General features: G+C 40.6%; 1 protein-coding gene across 6 annotated transcripts in view; it reads left to right on the top strand.

The window, feature by feature from the left end:
* Positions 1-8,615, top strand: part of PPFIBP1 (PPFIB scaffold protein 1) — a 239,860-nt gene that overhangs the window by 117,607 nt on the left and 113,638 nt on the right. For 5 of the 6 annotated variants that reach the window (XM_027770947.1, XM_014587177.2, XM_027770945.1 and 2 more), the window contains exon 4: positions 4,352-4,395. The exons of the other annotated variant lie outside the window; for it this stretch is intronic. The gene's annotated coding sequence lies outside the window, so the exon portion shown is untranslated. The remainder of the gene's footprint in view (positions 1-4,351; positions 4,396-8,615) is intronic. 6 annotated transcript variants of the gene reach the window in all.

The raw sequence follows: 8,615 nt of genomic DNA, 5'->3' as shown, positions 1-8,615 counted from the left end.
GTCTTTTCCATGCATTTCCCAATAATTATTATTATTATAATTTTTTAAAACAGTCAATCACTATTTCTCATATTGCTTGTTAAAAGACTTCACCCATCATGAAATACTTCCCAGACCAGTCCAGTTGAGAATACTATACACATCATCAACAGATAATAAACCATATCTGTTTCTCACTAACATCCTCTCTATTGTTCACTTGCTATCTGAGAATACTTTATCTTAAAAAAAAAAAATTTAAAAGCCATAGGGAGACATAGCAAGACAGAGACAGAAATGGAGAGAAAGAGACACAGAGCTATTCCTAACCACTAGAAATGAGTCTAGAGGGGGGAAGTCTCAGCAGAAAATCTTCATTTTCGGTCAAGGAAACCAATATTTCACAGCTGAAGAACAGTATCCATATCAGGATAGGCCTGGCTTAGCTGGTTCCTTTCCCACTAGAAATGAGTCTGGAGGGGGAAATCTCGGCAGAAAATCTTTACTTTTGGTCAAGGAAACCAATATTTCATAGCTGAATCCATATCAGGAGAGGCTGTAGACCCATTTTCAACTCTGATTGCATGTTAAGATCATGTGCACATTTAATATGCCTACTTGTGTTTATGTTCTTATCTGACTGTTTCCTGAGTGTACTGGAACCTCATTGAGAGCAAGGTGAATGGACACATGTAGTTTGAGGCAGTGTCTGCCAGGAACATGCCTGATTAACAAACCCCTCCTGGCTTCTGGCGGTCCTGGCTAAGGAACCACTAGTTAGCATCCTTTCCTAGGGTATTACTTGCATGAGAGCTACACTGGAGGCTTGTCCATTTCTAGTACATTATCCTGTTGGCTGGAAGGGATCTTGTTGGATAGGTCTGGTGAGATGAGTGTCATCTAATCTAAGCTGTAGACAGAAATTGTCTGAGGCCAACAGCTGTTCTCCCTTTGGGACCATGCTCAGTTGAGTAGATAGTCCTCTTTGTGCAAAGAGTTTTCCACACACAAAAAAGTTGGTAAGAAGGATATGAATCTCTTGTGTGCTCTTAGTTACTTCAGAGGAAACAAGTAACCACAGACCAAAGAGCAGAATAAGTATTTTCTACATTTCTCTAAAGGACCAGTAGTAAAATGCTCAAAATGCAGAACTTTGTTCTAGTTCTCCACTGAGAATAAGAGGAAGGGGCAAAGATAGAAATGAGGAGTGGAAATTTCCAGGGTTGATTGAGGAGGACGCCAGGGGCTCAGCAGCAGGCAGGCTGACAGCCAGCTCCTATACCAACTTAATAGGAGAAAATGGGGGTCAAAGGTAGCCTGCAGTTTTTCCTATATTCTGGAAAATCTTTCTGCTCCCCACCCCACCTGGAAACGATTTACCAAGTCAGTGCTTTACATTTCTGCCCAGCCTATCCTTAGCACAGAGAAAACTTTCTCCACCCTTTCCTGGGGCTTACTAAAATTAAGGTCTGGGAGGTTCTCCACCTCTGTGAATAGATGCTGTTGTGTGTGTGTGTGCACAAGGTCTCCATTGAGTTATGAACCACTTGTGCTTGTCACTTCTTGGAAGGAAGTTCCTTACTTAAACTGCTTCTGTGGTGACCTACCAGCTTGAGAGTTGGCTACTTAAAATAACATTGGTTAACTGTAGATAAGACTTTTTAAAAATCTTGTGAAGATTAGGACCAACAGTTGGCATAATGGCTACATTGCTGGACTCCTATGTAGTCAACCGCAGTTTGAATCCCAGACCCGGTGGCTTAAACTCATGCTGGGCGTGTGTGCGTGTGTGTCCAGGGTCCCGAGAGGAGAATGGAGAAGAAGGGATTGCAGTGTTGTCATCCCCCTGGGGGATGATTTCTCGCTTTCTGTCTCTGTCTCTCTCTGTCTTTCTGGCAAGCATACGTACCCCATAGCAAAAACCTCTTCCCCCCCAAAAAAAAATATTGTAAAGATCTTTTTAAAAATTATAAAAACAAAGGCCAGCCCTGTAGACTGGTGGTTGAGGGAATCAGGTCCCACATGGCCAACCAAGCAATTTGAATCTCAGCCCCAGCGACTTGTAAAATCCAAGGAGGAGAAATGGAGAAGGGATTGAGGCATGATTAACCCACATGGAGGGTGCATTCTCCCTCTTCCTTTATCTTTGTCTCTATCTCTTTGGCAAGCACTCTAGGTGTACTCTAGCAAAAAAGAAAAAGAAGGAAAGAAAGAAAAATAAATAAGAATAAAACATGTGAAATGATGGAAAATTAGAAACTACAAGACAAGAAAAAGAAAAAAGGAAATATTTGTAAAAACCTATTAAAAGCAAAATTTTTATAAATTAATTCACTAGGTGCCATGAGCTGAGGGTGGAGAGTGGGGAAATGATACCAGCTGTGAAGGGGCAAGAGGGCAGTGTTGGAGGATAGAAATATTCCACATCATCACTATCCAATAGAAAGGTCATCTGAGTTTCCAGTGTGAGCTCTTTGAACTTTTCATTTCCTGATAGTTGCATTAACAAAAGGAAAAAAACACAGGCAAAATTAATTTTGTCTAAGCCAACATACACAAACTATTTTAATTTTGCCATGTAATCAATTTAAAATTGCTTTTAAGATCCTTTACATTTTATTTTATAGCCAAGTCTTTGAAGTCTGATGTATATTTTACACTTCGAGAACATCTAATCTTGGAGTGGCACTTTCTAAGTTTTTACTGTAGGGCACATGTGCTCGCCAAAGACAGTGAAAGGGAAAGTGAGAAAGCACCCCCATGCAGCAATCCCTTTTTCACCATTCCTCTCCTGGGGTTTTTGACATGTGCGCATGTCTCTCTCTCTCTCTCTCTCTCTCTCTCTCTCTCTCTGTGTCTCTCTCCTGGTGTCATTTTCAAGCCTCTAGGCCTGTGACTTGAACCTGGTGTGATTTTCAAGCCTCTAGGCCTGTGACTTGAACCTTAGTGAGCTATGCGGCTATGTGGGAATCCAGTGCCTTAACCACCACACCACCTGCTACTCCTGGTTGGCCACATTTTAAGGGCTCAGTAGCTATGTGACAACATATTTCAACCCAGTTTATGTAGTGGTTACATGGCTGCACACATTTGTCAAAATCATTGAACTTTACGCATCAAAGCATGACTTTTGCTGTATGTAAATTATATCTTGATTAAAAGTATTTTCTTGCTAGCCAGAAGGAGCCAATATATATTCCTTCCATGAACATATATGAAAGTTAAATTAATCTCAGAAGTGGAATTTGACAATTCCATTATCAAATGTCAAAAACAAAAGTTAATAGCATACATTAGAACTGCCCAAGGCTGGTCATTTTCATAGATTTCAAGAGTGTTTGTGTGTCTCTTTTTCCATTACACCTTAGTTTAGAAATCGCTGGTAAAATTTTAGTGCAGTTTTTCAAAAAGGATTTGCATGTGCTTGGCAAGGTAATGATGAGCACATATTGTTTTGAAACCCAGTGCTTTTAGGAAAATCTATGTCATTTATTCTTTTGTTTTATAGCTACTACTCTTGCAACAGTATTTTAAAAATCACTTGTGTTTTGACTCCTTTCTGCTTCTGTTAGATACCACGGCTTCTGGTATCTATTTTGGCTGGATCTGTCTGTCTGCAGGCATTTTTATGGTGTGAGGGGACACGGGCTCATGTGTTCATGTGGTAGCAGGAGGATGCAGGGCAGTTGGTAATGGGAGGAATAAGTTTAACTTTTTATATTTAAAGGCAAGAACTATTTTTTTGGTTCTAGAACAATGAGTCACTAGTTATAAATAATGTTGTTTGCTATTTGATAGTTGTTTTGGTGTTTCATTTTTTTTTTTTTTGGAGAGATTTTCACTGTAGGGCGCGTGCGTTCGCCAGACAGACAGAGAGAGACATAGAGACAGAAAGCGAGAAATCACCCCCCAGGAGGGATGGTCACGCCGCAATCCCTTCTCCTCCATTCTCCTCTCGGGATCTTGGGCACGCACGCACACGCGCCCGGCGTGAGTTTTAAGCCACCGGGTCCAGGACACGAACTGCGGTCGACTACGTGGGAGTCCAGCGACATAGCCATTATGCTAACTGCTGGTTCCCTTGGTGTTTTGTTTTTATACCTGAAAGTCCATATTTGAATTTTGTTGAGGTTAATAAACATGGATGATTTACAAATGAGTAAATAGGAGAAATAAGCCAAAGAATGTTATAAAAAATGTTCTTAAAGCCCAGTTATCTGGGTTGAAAATAAAGATAGAAAAGGTGGGAAAAATCAGTTCCATACATTTAGACTGGGGAAGACTCAGCTGAAAAGAAAATTAATTACCCCCTCAATGTTCATAGACTAAATCTGAGAGCACTGAGTGATATTATTGTTTTAAAACTTTACAGCTTGCACTGTATGTTTAAGAAGTGGACCACAGGTTAAGAATAAGGTAAGTTCCTTTTCATTTGTTTTGCCTTCATTTAGCTTAGTCCTGTGATCAAATTAATCTGGAGCCAGGAGGTGCGATGGTGGTTAAATTGCTGGATTCCCACATGGCCAACCATGGTTTAAGTACTTAACCCGGCGACTTGAAAATTATGCTGGGCGCATGTGCATGCATGCCCAAAATCTTAGGAGTAGAATGGAGAAGGGATTGTGGCATGGCCATCCCCCTTGGGAGTTGATTTTTTACTTTCCCTCTCACTGTCTCTTTCTTTCTCTCTGGGGAGTGCACACACTCTATGACAACCCCTCACCCCACCACCACCCCCCAAAAAAAGAAAAAAAAAAAAGAAATTAATCCAGGTGTGTAGTTCTCATCAAGATTACTTTCATTTACAGCAGTGATAATTGGATTTCAGTGTACATTGAAAATGCAAACCCTGGGCTCCATTCCAAGGACTTTCTGATTTAATAGACTAGGATTAGGACCTTGAATATGTACTCTAAACACACATTTCAGGTGATTTTTATACCTGCTGACCCCACATGGAAAAGCACTGATCTAGAACAACCAGTTAGACTTTTTAATTGGGGTTTCTGTGTACTGTATATTAGATACTGTGATGAATCCATAAAGACAAGATTCCTGTCACTAATATAATTTACAGTAATGGGTGTATGATGAACTCAGAGGGGGAGAGCATTCCCACCAGCAATTGACTGAGAGTGTAGGTGAGGTTCATATGAATGAAAGTGTGCATCCCAAAAGGGAAGATGGTGTTACCTGGAAAGGGCCTTTACTTAGATACTGACCACAGTTTTGAAGCATCAAGGAAATTTTAATAAGAAAAAAAAAATGACAATTCAGAAGCAGTAATAAAGGATATCCAACTGATACCCACCACTGATCATTTTCAGTGGTTCCTAGACTTAGTGTGCAGGAGCATTGCCTGGAGAACTTGCCCAGCCTTCGTTTTCTGGATTCCCCCTCAGTGGGTCTGTAGTGAAGCTAAAAATCTGCATTTTTAACAAGTTCCCAAGTTATGCTCACTTGATCCATGGTCTGGGGACCACACTTTGAGACCCACTGCTCTTAATGAATTTCACGTCTTCATTTATTAGAAACCCATGATGAAATGATGATGAGAACAAATTGTGGGGGCAAGGATAGGAAGAAGGATGATTGTCAAGGTGTTATATGACCTTGAACTCCTACCACATGGAAAAACTCTTGAGGTTTTTTTTTTTGCTCTTAGAACAACTGGTCTAACCAAAACACTCTGGGAGTGGAGACAGAAATGTGGCCATGGATTATAATATGAGAATTACAAACCCTGTATTTAGTATTTAGACATAGTTCTTCCAAAAGTCTCATCAAAATTGCATTTCTCAGATTTTGATACAAAGGTGGATAAGTAAGTAGATTGTATCATATTTTAGTAGCAGCATTTACCAAAAGGCATATTACCCCACAGCTTCATAAAAGTATCAGCTCTAAACGGAACTCATGACATTGACCCCCAAAACCTGTTCCTCCTCCAGCATTCTTTATAGGCAACATCATCTGCTCATTTATTTGGTGCTGTAGTCTAGACATCATTTCTTCTTTCACTCTTGACTGCATCTAGTCATTCCCCAAGTCCCACTAATTCCGTCTCCTAACATAGCTTGGATCTGTTCACTTCTCTCCATTTCACTGCCTCCACTTTGTCCAAGCAACCAACTTTCAGCTGGACCTTCCCTCTCTGGCTTCCTTCAGATTCATGATCCGTATAGGAGCCAGAGGACTTTTTTAGAAACACATGTCCTAGCAAGTCACTCCTGGCTTATGACAGTTTAATGTTGTCCCTCTCTTTGTAGAATTCTCTCTGTGGTCTCCCTGGGTCCTGCACCACCTGGCCCAGCCTCATTTGGAGCCTTTATTCCTTTGTTTTTTCCACTCCAACATACTGACTGGTTTCACTTCTGGAACTTCTGTGAACTTCTTTTCACTTCTAGTGCTTAAAATTGTGCCCTCGGGGCTGGCATATGTGATGGTTAAGGTGCTGGAGTGCAGCAGTTGTAAGCACCTTTAGTTATAGAAGTGAACATGACTGACTGTGGTTTGAGTCCCAGACCTGAGTGACTTGCTTTCTTGCTTTCCTTCTCTCTCTGTCTCTGGTGAAATTTAAAAAATGGTAATAGTTAATAAAATTAAATAAAATAATTCTTTAAAAATATGCTGCCTTTCAATAAGGTAATTTTAGATTGACATCCTCAAGATATCCTTAGAGAAGAGGATTAATGTGACATTCTGAAGTGACATATTTAAAAAAGATTAATGTTGATAAGTGGCCCTTTTTATTGCCTTTTGAAAACTTCATATTGAGAGTCTCTGCTAGTTCTTAGTGAGCTTCGTGCAAATTAGAAACCTTTATGTAAATGTAGCCCCCAAGCTGGAACTGGCTGGATTTCAGTGTCTAATCCTCAGGGTGAGGCTCTTTGTGCAGGACACAACCTGCATAGCCAGCATGGTGCCCTTGACTGTAGAAGTCAGCTGGTTTGTCTCCAAGTTATAGTAGATCTGTTTGTCCTAGTTGTAAGCACAATGGGAAACTTCTGGAAATCTCTGTTAGCCCAATGATTTAGTAATAATAATAAACATGAAAGGCTTTCACCATGAAGTTGCAGAAATAATTCTTTGCATGGGTAGGAGAACATTGGGTGTGTGTTTCAAAGCCTACGTGGTTATATCTGTGTTGCTTGCTCAATAGCTGTGTTTCTTTCTTGAAGATAAGGTATGATTTACAGTCAAGAATTTCTCTAGCTGCTAGCGTCTTAAGTTTGGAACTGAGTGCTAAAAGCCCCCAGACTGCTGTGATTTTACTCTGTGGAGGAGGAACGGCCTCTGACTCATCAGAGAGGCATGATGACATGCTTTTATCTGACATGTTTGCTCTTGTGGAAACATCTTCGAGTATTTGAGACCTGCAAGCAGAAGAAATGAAAGAAGACCTAATTCTTGCTAGGCATGAGTCATCCTTAAATTTTTTAATTGAATATTTTATTAAGTAGTTTCACTGTTAGTATAAAACTCTTCATTAATCATTAGATTGCTTTGATGTAGCAATCAAAAATCTGTGTCCTCTTCTAGGAGCCTGCATAAACCTCTCCCTGAACAAACAATGAAATGCTATGATTTTTACACATTAATTATAATTTCGTCTTGGGGATTTTTTTTTTTCTTCAGAGGGTTTTGCTTTAGATCATCTGCTCTCACGAGAGAGAGACAAAAAGAGAGAGAGAGAGAGAGACAGTGAGAGAAAAAGTGAGAAATTACCCCCCAGGAGGGATGACCACACCACAGTCCCTTCTCCATTCTCCTCCTGGGATCTTGGGAGCATGCACTTACACACCCAGCACAAGTTTCAAGCCACCAGGTCTGGGACTCGAACTGTGGTCAATCATATGGGAGTCTAGTGAAGTAACCACTAAGCCATCTGCTGGCCCCCAGTTTTGCTTCTTATTTATAACCTCACTGTAAAAGTTTAGTTCATTTATGGAATTGCAGTAATTTTATTTTGAGGGAAGGATGGTGAGTATAAGAAAGCATGAAAAACTACCGCATATGCACAATAGCTTTGTTACTTCAAACTCCAGTGGATACTCTCAGAAGGACATTGCCAGATTTCTCAGCAGCAATATGGTTTGAATCTGGGGACACATAATCACTCCGTAACTAGTTGTTATAGTTCCAAAATTGCCCAATATGCTAGATCTGTTTGACTGAGCGTATCACGTTGATCATTGGGGCATAGAAGGCAGTTGGATGAGTACTGTCATTGATGGAATATATTAGGGCCACACATTGTTGCCCTGTGTAGGCTGTTTATACTCAAATTCTGGACATGGAAAATGTTGGCAGGATTGGGTCCTTCTGATCGCTGGTCTGAATCTGTTCCAGGCTTCTCTCTGTAGCCTGTTCCATCTTCTCCGTTTGTCTTCACATCATCTTTCTCTCATGCATATCTCTGTGTCCAAATCCCCTTTTTATAAGGACATCAGCCATAGAAGATTCAAGCCACCATAGTGATCTCATTTAACTTGATCATCTCTGTAAAGGTGCTATGTCCAAATAAAATGCCCCCCCCCTTTTTTTTGAGAGGTTTTAGCTATAGGGCGCATGTGCTCATCAGAAAGACACAGACGGAGAGACAGAAAGTGAAAATCACCCCCCCCCCCAGGGGG

The sequence above is a fragment of the Tupaia chinensis genome, unplaced genomic scaffold (assembly GCF_000334495.1).
Source record: "Tupaia chinensis unplaced genomic scaffold, TupChi_1.0 Scaffold000028_1, whole genome shotgun sequence".
Taxonomy (NCBI): Eukaryota; Metazoa; Chordata; class Mammalia; order Scandentia; family Tupaiidae; genus Tupaia; species Tupaia belangeri.
The sequence above is the reverse complement of the archived record's forward strand: the minus strand, read 5'-3'. Positions and strand labels throughout refer to the sequence as shown.